General features: G+C 42.0%; 1 long non-coding RNA gene across 2 annotated transcripts; it reads left to right on the top strand.

The window, feature by feature from the left end:
- The first annotated feature begins 623 nt into the window (after positions 1-623).
- Positions 624-14391, top strand: LOC112585632. Of its 2 annotated transcripts, XR_003110123.3 has the most exons (3): positions 624-2988; positions 12065-12221; positions 14159-14391. It is a non-coding gene; the product is annotated as an uncharacterized LOC112585632 (long non-coding RNA). The 2 variants fall into 2 exon arrangements; XR_006551826.2 differs by having other exon boundaries at positions 12065-14391.
- The last annotated feature ends 3531 nt before the right edge of the window (positions 14392-17922 follow it).

Here is a 17922-nt window from a genome sequence, read left to right as displayed (position 1 = left end):
ATTGGTCCACAGGTAAAAATATTTATATAATTGTGATCATATAAGCCCTGTTTATAGGTTGTAGGTTATTAATTGTTAGAGTCAATCCCTAGACAAACTCACAGAAGGCTTAATTATAATTACAGAAAAGAACATAAATGTTGTCAATTTTGACAATGTAAATATATCAGTAGAGTTGACAGATATTGGGATTTGGGGTGGGGGATGTGGGGTGGGAGAGGGCAATATAGAGCCAACAATATCCTTATCAAACATACATAACGTTTCTAAAATGAGACACAGACATTGACTATGTTATTTAATACTACAAATGTAACCAATAAGAAAATCTAAGCCATAAGTTTTAGAAACTGGGAAGATGGAGGTAGATAAAGTGGGAGGGGCGAGTGTAAGGGAACTAAATATCATTCATAGCAGAGGTGAATGCTGCTGCTGCTGCTGCTATGTCGCTTTAATCATGCCCAACTCTGTGCGACCCCATAGACGGCAGCCCACCAGGCTCCCCCGTCCCTGGGATTCTCCAGGCAAGAACACTGGAGTGGGTTGCCATTTCCTTCTCCAATGCATGAAAGTGAAAAGTGAAAAGTGAAAGTGAAGTCGCTTAGTTGTGTCCGACTCTAGCGACCCCTTGGACTGCAGCCTACCAGGCTCCTCCGTCCATGGGATTTTCTAGGCAAGAGTACTGGAGTGGGGTGCCATTGCCTTCTCCAGCAGAGGTGAATAGCTATTGTTAAAAGCTGATTAAAAGAGAAATAGAGATCTAACCCTGTTAGAATTAAAATAAGCACAGAAGTCCAAAGAGGCATATCTGAAGCAGCAGGTGATTAAGAAGGGGAATTACTTGGAGTAAACCAAGGACTGCTTAGATCACCTCTTGTCATCAATGTGATGAGCAGGAGATGGAATCTTACCAGCTGGTTAGCCCAGCCTTAGATGGCACTGAATGTGGGCCAGGCTGGCCAGGAACTATCTGAGTTAATCTTTGTGAACTGAATCCCAGCAATGGGAACTGGAAACTCAGGTTTCTCTCTACCCAGCTATGGAATTTTGGTTCTCATGCACCATTTACATTTTGCCTTCTCACTCCATGTACCACCGGTTTTACCAACAACTGTTGTAGGTGACTTTGCTCTGGGAAGAAACTCCTAGAAAGGGTGGAATTTCTCTTTTTATTACACACTTTATTCCAAACAACGTGTAAATCGGGGCTAAGGCAATAGTCTCAAGGCAGACAGACAGTTTGCCTCTGATGACAACATCGCAGCAGGGCGTTGCAATCTGCTGAATTCAGAGTAAGCTCACAGCACTGGCTGTGGCCCTGGGCAGCCTGAAGCAGCAGAGACAGGTGGGCAGGGTACCTACCTCATGGCTCAGAGGAAACTATTGACTGGAAAGTGTTTTCCCTTTGTTCTTCTCAGTTGCTTTTAACTGGGTGAAATGCTGCTCCCACGGGATTTCTAAGTCTGATAGCCTTAAGCTAGTTTTGGCCAGATGACTTTTATGGACAGTTGTCTTTACTTTGTGAAAATGGAAGCAGCAATAAGAATTATAGGAATTTATGGGTTTTAGCAGTTGTTTAATTTTTTTTATAGAATGCATTTGCAGGAGACTAATGTTTAGGGGTGGCTGAAACACTCAGAGAGCCTCAAAAGCTTTATGGTATGTTGAGATAGAGAATTTTCAAATGTGCCCAGTTTCTAAGTTCTCTGAAGCCCTTCTGAGACCTTTCCTTAGAAGAACACTTGGCCCCTGTAAACATGTTTACTATGTGTCTTCTATCATTTGCAATGTTGGTTCTAATACTACATCAGGAAATGGGATTCTGGGGTACAGAAGTAATACAGAAGGGCCTCTATGAATTTGAGAGTCATCTATTCAGCTTAATCAAGTGGGAAGTTAAATCTATGGTCTATATAGTTTAGTAATAAAAGAAACAATATTTCTCCAATTCACCGAGTTCTTGCCTTGGCAGACAATTTTCCTCAAGTCCTTGGCAGGATATACCCAACACTAAGAACTTATAAATTCTCCAGCAGGGGAAGACGGTTCCCGATAAAGGGTCTTGTTGGCCACCACCTCATGGACACTTTTTGAATTCCTCATTGTAAGGGCCTTGGAACGTATTGGACTACGTGTCACCATTTTCCTAAATATTGATTAGTTTTCTCTCATTTTGATGCAGTGGATGAAGATGAGGTTGGGAATTGCTACCCAGCATCACTGAGCCTGGGCTCCATGTGGGTCCATCTTCATCTCCCCTTGCTTTTCTTCTACTTCCTTTGTGACTAGCTCATCTGTAGAAATCCTTCCATGTCCTTCGGTAGACTTGGCACCAAGCAAGGCAGAAATTTTGAAGCTCTCCAGCAACAGAGACCCAGACTGTCACCCGGGAAGCCGCACCTGGACTGGACCCATTTGTACCAATGGCCCTGGGTCCTGCACTATCCGCACAGCCCTAAAAATAGCTCTCAATTAACATTGCATTTCAAGAATTGGAAAATTTCCCAGAAGTCCATTCTTTTCTCTTTTTTCTATTTCATTACATTTTGCAGTAATAATACACAAGCCTGCAGAAAACATGACGGGTAATGAAAAAATGTAATTAATATAAGCAGTGTAAAGCGTGTTTTTTTCTCTGTTGTCCTTGCAGAAAATTGCTGCTTTAAACCAAGCAGGATGTGAAAATACATAAAAACCCCCTTTAATCTGCCATGGTTTGTAAATATCTTATGCAAAACGGTTAAGTCAACTGTCAGATTTTTTTAACATAAGTCACATATTCTTGTAAAAAAGTTTTTTTTTTCTCTTGCAGGACAAATTAAGTGATTTGGATAATTCCTTTTGAGCAGGTGAGGATTTTCCACAATAAACCTGAAAACAAGAAGAATCTGATTTGTGGATGGCAACTCTGTCCATCGGGTTTATCTAAACAGCAGTTCAGTGTGCTGCCTCTGCGAACACTCAACTTTGGTTCAGTACTTAGGAGAAGTAAGCATTCTTGCTACTCTTTCATACCATTACACCTCATCCCATTAACTGAAATAAAGTGAGAAAGAGGCCAAGAAGCTGTGGTCTATGCCGGCATTCCTCAGACCATTTTGGTTTCCTTATCTGGACCACTAGCAATATCCAGAGGTGTGTGGCTAGAAGGTCACAACAGAATTTCAAAGCTGAAATGCAAAACATTATTCCCAGAACATCTTCTGAGGCCAGGGAAGAAAATGCTTTATGATTTGTTTTCCATTTGTTCTTTCCTCTTTTTTTCAACTGCTGCTGACATACGTGATGGGTTATTATTTATTTCCATCTTGTTCTGGCTTCTAAAACATTCCCCCTGGCCCTGGTGTGTGTCAACTTTCAGATATCACTTGGGAATGGCTGGCTTCCTCTCCTCTGCTCCACTGGGAACCCTGGTGAAGGTGGGGGCCCCCAGCTGAGAAGTGGTATCCCACTCCTGTGGCATTCTGGGAGGCCATTTGGAGTCCCAGATGTAGGAAATGAAATAATCCATGCTCATACAGTCACAAAGTGCCCATCTGGCACCCAGGAACCCTGCTTGATAGGAGCACACAGGCGTGAGCTCACTATTGTTATGGCATTTCATAAACAGAGCTGCAGCCAGCCAGAGAAGGACTTTGGGATGATAACAACCATTTTCCACTCCCTTCCCTTTCTGCTTGCTTCCCTCCAAACACACTGCCCCCCACTACACACACACACACACACACCCCTTAACTTTTTTAAAACATAGGAGCCAGGGAGAAAAAAAAGGGGGGTGGGGAGATCCATCCTCTGAAAGGCAACTTTTTTTTTTTTTTTTCCCAGAGAGTCTGAAGGAGAAATTTCCATTAACAGCTAAATCCCTCCCCACCACCTCTCTGTCCACATTATTGTCTTTATGCCCTCCATGCTAGGACTCACAGGCGAGGGTGTGAAATGTGACCAGTCAACTCTTCGCTAACTCACTTCTTGTACATCACCCTCAAAATAAGGAAAAGCAGCAGCAGGAGGGATTTCATAAATCACACAGCCACAGCACCGCTTTCTAGTCCTGAAACCAAATTCACAGGAGAATCTAATAAACGACCTCAATGCTTTCCCTTTAGTTTCCTTCTAAGTGTTTGTGCCAAAGCAGGAGCAAGAGAAGCTCAGCAAAGGAGGTGTGGGTTGGAGAACAGCTGGGGCTGAAAGCGTGCCTGTGTGAATGAGGAAGGGGCGACTATCCCCACACAGGCTGGATGCTGACCTTCAACCCCACTTGTAAGAAAGAGCAAGTCAGACCTGGAAACTGAGCCTGCAGGGGCAGGGTAACAGTTACACCAGCTCTCCTTTTAATCTATAGTGCTAACTCTATTATCCTTTAAAAACACAGATTTCTAAGAAACTCATGTCCAGTGATAAGTGAGATCCCTAATGGTGCGGGTAACTCAGGCCACTGTGAAGGAGTGCAGTGACAAGGACAGGGCTCACATCAAAGACCAGTTCAGTCACGTGCTGATTTGTATTATCCTGGCATTAAAATGAGGGAAAAGAATCACCATAGACATTTCACTCAATGTTGTTCTGAACTGTAATAAAAAACATCAGGTTGCATTACCCTTCCCAAAGATCACATTTGGCTCTCTCAGCACTTCCAGCCTCCCAAGGAGACATTTTCAAAGCAACTAGATTCTTTGGCCCCAGAGAGGAGAAAAATCACAGAAACACAAGCAGAGTCCAGCCCTGGCCCCTGCTGACCACATGGCATGCGGGAGAAAAGAGGTGGCTAGAAGATGTCCCAGTGGAATAGAGGTTCCTAGACTCCTGAACTTGAGGGAGGAAGAAACAAATGGATCTCTCCTTGGGGAACTGGCTCTCTCCTCTCAGGCATCGCTCTGCCTTCTTGGAGACTGGGATCTGCTTATTTGCCAATGAATCCAAAGCCCTGAATGGGTAGCACAATGCAATGTTTGTAAATATGATAAACCATTACAATATTACAGCTTTTCATTTGGAAAGCCACTTAGGCAAGAAATGGCTACTGACCCATGATATGTAAATGATGGAAATGCAGAAATTAGTATTTGGGTCAACTCGTATATTTTTCAACCATGAAATGAAAATCTCAGTGTTCACATTCCAATTCATACATGAAAGCATCACAGTGCTATGAGTTGACTATTGCTCTAATTTATTATTGTCTTAGTTCATGTTTTCAGAGTCACAGTGATGGTATGGATCTACTTTCAATGCACTAATGTTGCAACTTGAAGAGGGGAAGGACATCTCTGGGCCAGCTGGTGTCCTCAGGGGGTTTGACTTTAGTTGAGGAGAAGGGAAATGATTCTGAAGAAGAGGCTAGGGGCTCCTCTTCGAAGATCAAATATGCCATCAGTCTATCACTTCCCTTTCTTTTGAGTTCATAAAACCACAAGACTGGGTTGGACAGTTGGGCTACCGTGGCAAATTCCTCTGTGTCATTGGGGACACAAAAGAATCCTAAAAAGGACCTTTGTCTTCAAGGTTGAAGCAAAAGAGACTGACTATGGAAGAGGTGCAGAAACTTGGAGAGAATATTTAGGAAGACTTGTTGGAGGAGGGGATATTTCAGCTGGTTTAGAATAGTGATAGAGTTTAAGAGATGAAGGAGGAGATTCATTCCAGGTAGACAGCAAGAGAAACATCCTGGAGGATGGAGTCCCATGCCACATGAACTAAGGTCCCACTTTACTGAAGATGGCCATTGAAGAGCAAAAGTATGGGAGAACATGCAGAGAAATCACCCAGAGTGGGCCCCTGAAGACCAGTCAGAGTTCCTTCCCAGGGTGAACCAGATGAGGGCAATGGGAAAGCAGTCTGGGTCTACCTAGACTGTGTAGAAATGTAGCCAAAATTGGAGCCAGGAAACTCTATGGAAATAAGGTCAGTTGGAAGGTAGGATTAGCAATATAAGGTCTGGGAAAGAAGGCATGGAGCTGGGGTGCTTGTGACATGTGTTAGGAGAAATGGCAGAAGGTTGGGCAGGAGAAGGGTGGTCTGGGAGACAGGATGAAGTGTTAACTGTGTGCAGAGAGAGAGAGAAAGTTTCTGTCAACCCTTACATGCAGTGGTTTTATAGAGCAAAATGAGTATGTGAGGCAGAGAGTCAGTGGAGTAAGAGAATCCTGATAGTTTTGCCTTTTAATATGATTAATTAGCTAGGGGGAACTCTCATAGTTCCATTGTGCAATGACATCTCCTCTTCTTGTGACCACCTAAATCATAGCCTTGAGATTGGATAGTGCTGAGATCTCAGGATTCATTCAACTTCGGCTCTTGGATTTGGGGTGTGCCAGCCCCTGAAGTACAGTCACTCAGTCAAACCCTTTAGTTGGGGGTCTCAGGATCAGAGGCAGAGAAGGCAATGGCACCCCACTGCAGTGTTCTTGCCTGGAAAACCCCATGGACGGAGGAGCCTGGTGGGCTGTAGTCCATGGGGTCGCTAAGAGTTGGACACAACTGAGCGACTTCACTTTCACTTTTCACTTTCATGCATTGGAGAAGGAAATGGCAACCCACTCCAGTGTTCTTGCCTGGAGAATCCCAGGGACGAGGGAGCCTGGTGGGCTGCTGTCTATGGGGTCACACAGAGTCAGACACGACTGAAGCGACTTAGCAGCAGCAGCAGCAGGATCAGAGGAGATATTGTGTCTGAGAGGAGATCTAAGTGCAGGACAGTTTTGAATAGGTAGGTTAAACCAAGAGCTCTCAATGGTGGTAGTACTGCCCCCTACAGAGTGCTGTGGAAATTCCTGGAAACATTTTTCAGATGTCACTGAACTGGGTGGGAGTCGGATGTGAGACATCCTGTTCACGGGACAGTCCCACACAATGCGGAATCCTATAGCATCTCACGGGGTTTCTGAATGTCCTGCCAGGCATTCATGTAGGTAAACCTTTCTAAGCCTAACCTAACTCCAATTTACATAAATAATTTCCTCCCCCGTTTTAATACACACTAAATTTTCCATGAATTTACAACTACCTTGTATATTAAGGCAAGATTATATTTTGTTTTGTTCAGAACTTTGCCAAGAATTGGGCATGAAAAAAATCACAGTGCAAGCATTTGATTACTTTTTCAAGCCCTTCCTGTGTACATGTGTAAACGCACATTATTTTATTATTAATTACTTTCCTTTTGTTTCTCCTTTATTGTACATGCAGGGCATCATATTGGTGTTTAAAAATGTGTCTAGGTAATATATATACATGATAAGCTGCCCTTCCTTGGTACTGTCAGTGACTGGTTTCAGGACTCCTATGGATACCAAAATCTGTAATGCTCAAGTCCCTTATACAAAATGGCATAGTATTTGTATATAACCTAAGCATATACTACCATATGGTTTAAATCATCTCTAGATTGCTTATAATACCTAATACAATGTAAATAGTTGTAAATACAATGTATATGCATGTGTGCATGCTTAGTCGCTCAGTCATGTCCTACTCTGCAGCCCCATGGACTGTAACCCACCAGGCTCTTCTGTCCATGGGATTTTCCAGGAAGGATACTGGAGTGGGTTGCCATTTTCCTCTCCAGAGGATCTTCCCAACACAGGGATCGAACCCACATCTCCTGTGGCTCCTACATTGGCAGGCAGACTATCACTGCACCACCTGAGAAGCCCAGCTACAATGTAAATGTTAAGTAAATAGTGGCTGATGCACAGCAAATTCAAGTTTTGCTTTTTGGAACTTTATGGAACTTTTAAAAACTAATGTTTTCCATCTGTGGTTGATTGACTCCTTGGCTGCATAACCGTCAGATTCTAAGGGCTGACTGTATACTGTCTATACATTTCATTTCATGATAGTAAAGGGGGGGATCATAAAATACTTTTTATAAAAAGGAGATGCTGGGTCTGATGGGGTGAGAACCATGGAGTTTTACATACAAGAAACTTAGATATGACACTTTATAAGTGACCATCCTTTATTTATTTATTTTTTTTTTTGTGCTGGAAAAACAATGAATGGATCTTTGCTGAGCCGCTCTGGCAAGCCTACAGTGGTTCAAGCACAATCTAGGCATGTGGTAGATAAAAAAGAAGTGCAAGTTGCAGAACTGTATCTCACAGCTTGGCCTAATCTGGCCTGGTGACTTACCACAGGTTGGGGTAGTCCAGAAGAGAGTGAATAAAATGTGATATCCTGGAGGTTACAGTCCTGCCAAGTGATTGTGAATATGGTCCAAGATGAATGATCCGACAGTGGGAGCCCGAGAGCACTGGAAGGTCCTGGGATGTTCAGTAGGCAGAAGGCTGTCGGCATCAGGAGCAAGTGCAGAGCATGCACCCCCGAGCACCGGGCTGGGGTCAAGAGATGGAGTTCCAGCCCTTATTGCAGGGCCAGGCAAGACAAGGCCCTGCCTCAGTGACCACTCCTGGGGCCCAGAAACAAAGGAACAAAGTGACGAGCTAGTACCCAAGACATGGTGAGACCTAGCGTTGAAATTTTCAGGTCAGCAGTTGACATTCAAGGCAAACCAGCAATGAGATAGTCTCCATGTCAAGTCACAGGTACTAGGGTTAGGTCATCCTAATGTATTTTTGCTGCAAGTGCAGATGGATTCGCTGGCTGGTTTTAAGGAGGAAGTCAGAAGTGGTGTCATGTTGGTCCTGACAGTTTTATAACCTTATTGGAAGAACAAAGTATAAATACATAATGAATGCATTAACTGGACAATCATTAGCAAAGAGTATGGGCAACATTTCAAGAGTATCTGAAAACCCTACATGGCCTCCCTTGGATCAAAGAGGGTGTGAGACTCTAGGACATGAGAGAGACCTCTGAGTTGGAGTAGTTTCTGAAGGTGTTATGTAAGAGCAAGGGCTGGAGCCAGGCTGTGAATAGCAGATGAATGAATATTTGAATTCACTCATTCATTCAACAAATACTTAGGAAATCCTTGCTATTTGATAGATGCTTAAAATAAAGAGGTAAACAAGAGAGACACTGACTTTGGTGACACAGATGACAGGCTCACCTGGGACCAGAGACTTGAGCAGGCTAGAATGGGCAGCTTTCATCCTGGACTTGAGGGTGTTCCTAAGGCTGGTGAGGTGCACCCAAGGTCTGCCTTTAATTTAAGGAAGTACTCTTTTTGTTACTTGGCGGTGGTGGTTTAGTCTCTAAGTTGTGTCTGACTCTTACGACCCCATGGACTGTACCCTGCCAGGCTCCTCTGTCCATGGGATTCCCCAGGCAAGAATACTGGAGTGGGTTGCCATTTCCTTCTCTAGGGGATCTTCCCAATCCAGGAATTGAATCCGGGTCTCCTGAATTTCAGGCAAATTCTTTACCAACTGTGCTGTCTGAGCTGCAGCTAATTGAGCATCAATTGTGCAGGGCATAATTTCTGTCTGCTTTAAGGTTTAACCTTAAAAGAAACTAAAACTATAATTAATATAAACTCTTAAGAGTTAGGGGTTGACCAACTTTTCCTCTAAAAATTCAGAGAGTAAATATTGTAGATATGTCATGAAATGGGCTTCCCAGTTTAGGGGCACTGAGTTTCCTTCTCTGCCAATGCAGGAGACACAAGAGACGCGAGTTTGATCCCTGGGTCAGGAAGATCCCCTGGAGAAGGGAACGGCAACCTACTCCAATGTTCTTGCCTGGAAAATCCCATGAACAAAGGGGTCTGGTGAGCTACAGTCCATAGGGTGGCAAAGAGTTGGACACGACTGACTGAAATGACAGCGTGCACACATATGTGTCATGAACTAGAATTCTTGTTTTGATTTTTTTTTCTTTTTAGCAATCTAAAAACATAAAATCCATTTATATAAACTCACAGGCTGAGTTTTTGGTCTGCTGGTCTACACAGTTCCTTTTGTCCAGAGGCCAAGTGGACATTCAATCATGTTGGTGAATGATAAGTAATATTTATTATCAGTAATATTTTGTAGAACATGAAACATTTTTCAATGTTATATTTATATATATAGCCCCACTTGGCTCTCAAAACAATGCTACTAGAGTAGGTTAAACCACATCACCATTATTCCTCATTTCATAGGTAAGTGGATTGAACCTCAGGAACATTTGGGCCTTGCGTTAAGTCATACAGACACAGAAACCAGAGGGACACTAGATCTCAGTCTTTTGATTCTGGAGCTTTTCCTTGATCTCCAGCTATTTTGAACTGACTATACAACCAGATTATTCACAACTTTCACAGGGCTCTCTGGTTTCAATCTGAATGTGTTTTGGAATTAAAGGCTTACATTTAAAATACAAACAAACAAACATCAGATGTGGTCTGGATTATGTCAGTGCTGTTAGGGGGAGAGGTTCAAATAGATTGTTTTATGTCTAGGCACTGTTCTAAGTGCTGGAGTTGTTTTTGTTGTTGTTGTTTGGTTGTTTAGTTATGTCTGACTCTTTGCAACCTCATGGACTGTAGCCCTCCAGGCTCCTCTGTCCATGGGATTTCTCAGGCAAGAATACTGGAGTGGGTTTCCATGCCTTCCTCCTTCCTGACCCAGGGGATCAAATGTGCATCTCCTACATTGGCAGGCGTATTCTTTACGTTGAGCCACCAGGGAAACCCCAGGTGCTGGGGACTCACCACTTAATTCAATAGACACAACCCCTACTCTAACGAACAGTTTATAGTCCAGTGAAGATGATTCTAATGATAATGATACAAAGTAGGAGTAGCAGCTACCTAAATGCCAAGTATTGTGTTTGGAGTTACAAATGTTTTATCCCTAAAGTTCAAAGTAGCGTCATAAAGTGGGTCGTATTTTCTCCACTGTATAAATACTTTAGTATTAATAGCAGTAGCTAACATATGGAACTTACTCTGTGTTAGGAAAGAAGTGCTCAGAGGAGATAAGAGAGCAGGTAGTTGGCCAAGGGGGATTTGAAATTGCGTCTACATACCTTGGAGTCCAAGGCTTTCCACTTTGTGCGGAAGCAAAACCCTGGGCCGTGCCTGGCAGGCTGTCCCAACACACCTGCAGTTTTCTATGCCTGGTGGATTTAAGTCAGGTTCCCTGTCTTCGGATTCTGTCATTTATGGGGCAAGGCAGCCAGAGAGCACGTACTCATTAGTGCCTTACACTGTGATGACTCTGAGATGGCACTTCCAGTGTCATATCATGCTATTTTCTACAGCTTCTAACTCTGAAGTAATTGCCTCATGGGTTACGATTTCATCAGTGTTCAAATGCTGCTCTTGACGTGCAGTTGGACAATTTTGAGACATAGGTGTCTGCTTCAAAGTTTAGGGGCACTGAGTTTACTTTAAAAACACCTTAAAAAGCAACGGTGGATGGAGTGACACGCTGCTTGGAATCTCCGCCTTGCTTTGGCACACTCCTTCTGCCTTTACTTGCTTTATTCCAAAGAAGCCCACTGAAACCTCTCCCTGGTGTTGTTAACATTATTTAATTTGCATTAGTCTATGTAAGATTCAGAATCTAAGGCCTTTCTTTAGCTCCTCAGTCTTTTGTGGGACAGGTGCATGACAAACATTTTGCAGAGCTCTTTTTTTTTCAGTCCTTGGGAAATTACAGAACTCTAAGTGTGGAGGGGGATCCTTGGAGGCTTCATTTGAAATTTCCCAAGTTGGTGTAGTTGCTACTTTGTCAGAAAATAGATTTTATTTTTTGTATTATAAAGGAATACTGACTAATGTGTCAATGACTTTTCCTTATAAATACATTTATCTGAAGAACTTCATTATTACATAAATTACTTTTCTCAAATTAAATTTTTTTTTAAAAAAGATAAAACCCATGTTTCCAGCATGGCAATAGGAAAGCTCAGTGATCACATATAATAACAATGTATTAGAAGTCAAACAGAAAAGAACCCATTTTTAAAAACCCATAACTCAACAGACTAAAACAATGACAGATGAGCCATTCATGCAAATTAGCTAACTCACATTTATCAGAGAAAATATTTTAACAACACTGTCATTGAAGAAAAATTAAATGGGGCTCAGAACCACACATTTATTTTTACTGCATTCATTATTCATTTACTTGTTTCATTCCTCCTTTTCTTTCTTTCTTTTTATTTTCAGAATTGTTAAGTTTTGAATTCCAAGTTCAGTGGAAGAAGAAGCAGATGATTTTCCCATTTTAGTGACCCCGTGGTTAGCAGCAATAAAGCAACAGGAACAAATCTGGCTTGAAACGTGTCCAAACCCACATTTCCCAGTGAGCACAAAAGGCAAAAAAGTAAGATGTGCAGCGGATATTAACATGAGTAATCTTGGAAATCTAAATATTAAACATATGTCAAAGATTATCAAATGCACATCCACATGTCTTATAGAGATGTCTTTCATCCGAGGAGCTCCAGCCCATTTCATTGTGCATAAGCTAGTTCTCTAGCCTCATCAAAGTTTGGTGTATCCAGTGACAACGGCACCAGTTTTTCATAGATGGGTGCTGTGAAGCAATAACTCCTCAGCTCCTGCCCCTTCCTGAAAGATAGTCTTCTTAACCTCTACCCCCATCAGGAGATGAAAGAAGTGAAAATGTTAGTTGCTCAGTTATGTTTGCATGTTTGTGACCGCATGGACTGTAGCCCACCAGGCTCCTCTGTCTTTGGGATTTCCCAGGCTAGAATACTGGATTGGGTTGCCATTTCCTCATCCAGGGGATCTTCCTCACCCAGGGATCGAACCTGGGTCTCCCGCATTGCAGGCAGATTCTTTCACCTGAAGATAATGTCATTTAAATCCAGGTTGATTATTTGCCCAGTGAGCTGCACAGTTTGGGAAATTTCCTGGAGTCTTTGATTTGTGTTCTGATGCTGAAGTCTATAGAACCCCACCCTCAACTCCATCTACAGGTCTTGTATCATAGTGATCCAGAGAAGAATGTTCCAGACCCTGAGAAATGTATTATCTTATCTCCTGGACACTGTGTAAGAAGCCTGTGACAATTCCTCCTGTCCATTGGTGACATGTGCTTACAGTACTTGGCATCTTTTTGCCTCCAAACCTTAATCTGCGGGATAATTGAAGCTATACTTTGGAAATACCTAAGGGAGTAACATTATAATCGGGAGCTAGCCTAGTTTTTTCTGGGTGTATACCAGCTGTTGAACAATATTATTTAAAAAATCTCTTGGTGCAGCATGATCTTACTTTTTCTTAGCCTCATTTTTGTCATCTGTAAATTGTAAAAGAAAAGCTGACTCTCAACATTTCTCAATGAGATCATGTTTATGAGAAGACTTTGTAAACTCTAGACCTTTATACAAATGTGGGATAGTATCATTACCTTAAAGGAACATCTCCTAGAAAGAGGCCCCCTCCCACCCTGCCCCAGGGATAACTGGTGCACTGAAATCCAATTTCGTTTCCACATCCATTCATCCTTGGCAAAATGTCATAGTCCTCATTATGAAGCTACCTGTGTGGCCCTATGCATATGGCTTAGTAGGCAGGCTGAGTGAGGCGGAGAGTAAATACTTACCTCTGCGCTACTTTTCTCAGGGAGTCTGGCACTGAGCGGGTATTCAACAAACACGTTCTGAATTGTGTGGAGGTAAAATGACTTGGGAATGAACAAGGTGAAAGAATACAAGATAAAGCGCCAGTTTGGTTGAACCTCTCCAGGCAGTGTCTGGGGCACTGCAAGGAGACAGGTTGCTGGAGAACAAGAGAGAAGAACCAGATGTGATCTTGGAGGCTGAGAGTGCCCAGAGTGGTCACAGCGGGGGCACAGCCCTCTGGCCCCTCCCTCCTCCTCCTGATAACTTCTCTCACCTGCTCCTTCTATCTTCTATCACCTGGAGAAGGAGCTGCTGAGTCTTTTCTTGCCTGTGGCGTATAGGATTTTCCTCATTCTGTGAGGTAGAGGAAGCTGAAATTCTCTGGGGAATAGCATGGCTTCTCCAGTTCTGTTCTTTAGGGAATTTGCAGGAGCTATGGAAGACAACTGGCAGACTATCTCTTGATGGCAATGTAGAGGGGAGGGGAAGGGATGTCATTTTAGGGAAAGATCTGAAATATGTCAACATGCACTTTTGGGTGGAAGATTTCTTACTGAATTTGTTCTTAAACTGAAGTGTCTGTTTTGGTCATTAAAATAACACATCACTTATGATAAAAATAATGATCTATTAATTTATCTCTTTTGACCCATTTCCCTGGTGAATACAGGATGCACTGACAATGCCTGCCAAAGAAGGAGATGTGGGTTCGATCCCTGGTTTGGGATGATCCTCTGGAGGAGGAAATGGTATTCTTGCCTGGGAAATCCCATGGACAGAGGAGCCTGGTAGACTATAGTCCATGGTGTCACAGAAGAGTCGGATACAACTTACTGATGAAACAACAGCAACAATGTTCTCCTAGAGCACATTTTGAGAAATAAAGTATATTCTGAAATTGTTGACTTGCTTTTGTCAGTGTGTTCCAAAATAATATGACTTGATTCTCCCAAACACATATGATACCCTCACCCCTCCTGGCTTGGAATAGAAACTCTTATCATCAGTGCTATGCTATGCTAAGTCACTTCAGTCGTGTCCGACTCTGTGCGACCCCATAGACGGCAGCCCACCAGGCTCCCCCATCCCTGGGATTCTCCAGGCAAGAACACTGGAGTGGGTTGCCATTTCCTTCTCCAATGCATGAAAGTGAAAAGTGAAAGTGAAGTTGCTCAGTCGTGTCCGACTCTTAGCGACCCCATGGTTTGCAGCCTAACAGGCTCCTCCGTCCATGGGATTTTCCAAGCAAGAGTACTGGAGTGGGGTGCCATTGCCTTCTCCGTATCAGCAGTGAAGGAATCGCAAAACTGAACACATTCTTCCCTTTGGAGAACAAAGTGTTCCATGAAAGGCGGGGTTTAGTTGCTATTGTTTGAGTCATGGAGGATGTAGTTATACCCAGTCTGCCGTCCTCTCTTCCTGCCTATTTATCTGTCTTCTTTCTTCACCTTTATCTTCAACCTATATCTCACAAGCAGGGCGTACAAGACTCTCAGTTCCTCAGAACATCTTCTACCTGGCAGAGACGCAAACAGCTCTGGGGCTGCAGCCGAGTCTGCGCCATCTCCCTCTGGACTAAGGGAACCGTGCTCTGAAAGAGAAACCTCAATGCAAAAATCACATTTCACTTGCTCTGTAATAATTTCCTTTTCGTTTTTTCCCCAGCCTCTTTCTCAGAAATGCATAGAAAGCTTTGCTTTTGGTTCTAAGCTGCAAGGAATTGAAGAAAGAAAAGAGGACTTGCAGAAGATCTAGATCTGCGGTCATTGGGCGAGAACATTATTCTTGAGTGGACACAGATGAGACAGTCAAAGACTAATGAAAGTTGCTGAATGTGATGGCAGAGCAGCACTCAAACACTCATACTTTCTCACCTCTACTTTAAGGTGAAATATTAGCTAAAAAAAAAAAAAAAGAATGTGTCTAGACTGAAACTCGAGTGACTTGTGTTCACATCATCAGAGAATGGAGTATGTTTACATGAAAATATTTACAAAATATTGATTTAAATATATTACACTCAACTCCTAACTGATCAAAGGTTTAAAGTGTGTTTATAGTGAGTAATACTTTAACAAAAATGATTCACTTTGTCATTTGCATTTATGCATACATAGATTTACTGGAATCAGCCAGAATAGCAAACTACAGCCAGTTGGAAAGTCAACATGTTCAATGCTGTTTAGTTTATTAAAAAATGTGTTTAATTCTTTAGAGACACCATATGAAGAATATCATGGCCAGCTACAAGCATATATATTTTCTCTTGGGGCTTGATTACTATAATCCAAGTATTTCAAAACTGTTATCAGAACCAGTGAGCAGCTAGAGTTGGATGAGATCTTCAGAATCTTAGAAGTTGGGGAGAATATTACAGATTATCTAGTCCAATGTTTTTCAAACTCTCCTGATGATAGTAATTCCTGGTCCTTATTACAGACCTATTGAATTTGAATCTCCAGGGGCGGGGCCTCCCTTAGAAACTGTGTTTAAACAATGTGGTATTTTTATCATCAGGAAAGTTTGAAACAAACTACTCCACTGGTTCTCAGCCCTAGCAATGTATCAGAATTGTCTGTAGAAGTTGTTGAAAATAAGGAAGGCTGGGTAGAGACTATATTGGCTATTCTGAAAGCCACACTGTTGGTCTCTAGGTTGGAATTTAAGACTATAGGCTCTCAAATAAATTACTATTGCTGCTGTTGTTATTATTTCACTATTGTTATTAAAAGCATGACAAAAGATAACTTTTGGATAGTGATATATAGTTTACAAAGTCTTCGTGTATTCCCTATTCTCATAGACGCTCTGTGAAATTGTCTTATTTTTCATTTATGGATGGAAAAACTGATGCTAGGTGAAGTTTTAGAATACTGCTTAAAATTGCCCATGTAACATTCAGTCAAGCTAGGATTTGAACTTAGATCTTCTGACACCACATTTGGAACCTTTTCTACTGCCTCACAATGCCATAGGTGAGGGCTTTTCTGCCTATACTTTAGTAACTGGCATGAAGTAAGGGAGGACATTCATTTTTCTTATTTAGTTATATGTGATTAACTTTGACCCTTTATTCCAGCTTCTTGAGATCTTTATAAATCCTTGATTAATCCATCAATATATTGGCTGCCTTGGACGATTTGTATCATCCACAAATTGACTGAACAAGCCTCTATGTCCTGATCCAAATTATTAAAAACTCTGAACAGGACATGGTCAAAGAGAATACTCATTGGCATATTTTGGGGAGACTGTTCTCTAGGTTAGCATTAAAACCATAGTTAACATATTGGAGTCCATTTTTCAACCTACTAGAATTTTATGTGGGGCTTCCCAGGTAGTGCAGTGGTAAAAAATCTACCTGCTAATGCAGGAGATGGAAAAACCATGAGTTTGATCCCTGGGTTGGGAAGGTCCCCTGGAGTAGAAAATGGCAACCCACTCCAGTATTCTTGCCTGGAGAATTCCATGGACAGAGGAGCCTGACAGACTATAGACAACAGAATTGGAAAGATTCAGACACAACTGAACAACTGAACATGCACACACAGAATTTTATGTACCCGTGTCATCACTCTGCTCACATGTCCCAGTCTTGACATTCAAAAAGATCATGGATAGATACATGTAGGTATTTAACGGAATCACTTTGCTGTATATCAGAAAGTATCGCAACATTGCTAATCGACTATACTCCAATATAAAATAAAAAGTTAAAAAAAGCAAAAAAAAAAAAAAAATCATGAAAGCCCTAGTTAAGTATCTTGCTAAAGTGCTGATACATTATGTCTATGGAATTCCCTTGATCCACCAAGGAGAAAATGGTCACCTTTTGTCTGAGTGGACAATTTTAACTGTCTCACAAATCAAGCTACTTCATTATTTGGAAGAAAACACTCAAGGTGTTCCTTTAAATCTTGGAAGGACCCTGTGGGAGCCCCATCCTTCAAAAATCAGCTTGGATGTCATATTCTCTGGAAAGCCTTTTTTGATCTTCCATGCAGATTTAGCAACACCCTTTCCTCTGACTCAGCATACTGATTATTCCTCCAGTGTAACACTTACCATGTTACCTTGCAGGATATTTATGTTTTCTTTATTTGAACTTCTTAAAGGCAAGGGCTGTATTTTACTCAGCTTGGAAGCCTTCCATAGCATCTAAATAGAGATTGGTGCAAGTCACAATAAATATTTGCTGAATGAATGACTGTGATTGAATCCATAAGTGAATGTGAAATAAAGTTTTCTTGTAAAGATTTGTTAGATCAAGAACATTAACCAGAATCTCTCTTAAGTTTCTTTTGGGCTTTGGCACTTCTTATTGACGATATCCAGAGACAATGGACAAAGCCTGTTCAAGAAACTCCAACGTTCATCTACTCCTTGAAAAGGAAGAATTAATCCTTTGGCCTCCTAGAGTAGTTGTAGTTTTAA

Source organism: Bubalus bubalis, chromosome 6 (genome assembly GCF_019923935.1).
Source record: "Bubalus bubalis isolate 160015118507 breed Murrah chromosome 6, NDDB_SH_1, whole genome shotgun sequence".
NCBI classification, from domain to species: Eukaryota; Metazoa; Chordata; class Mammalia; order Artiodactyla; family Bovidae; genus Bubalus; species Bubalus bubalis.
The sequence above is the reverse complement of the archived record's forward strand: the minus strand, read 5'-3'. Positions and strand labels throughout refer to the sequence as shown.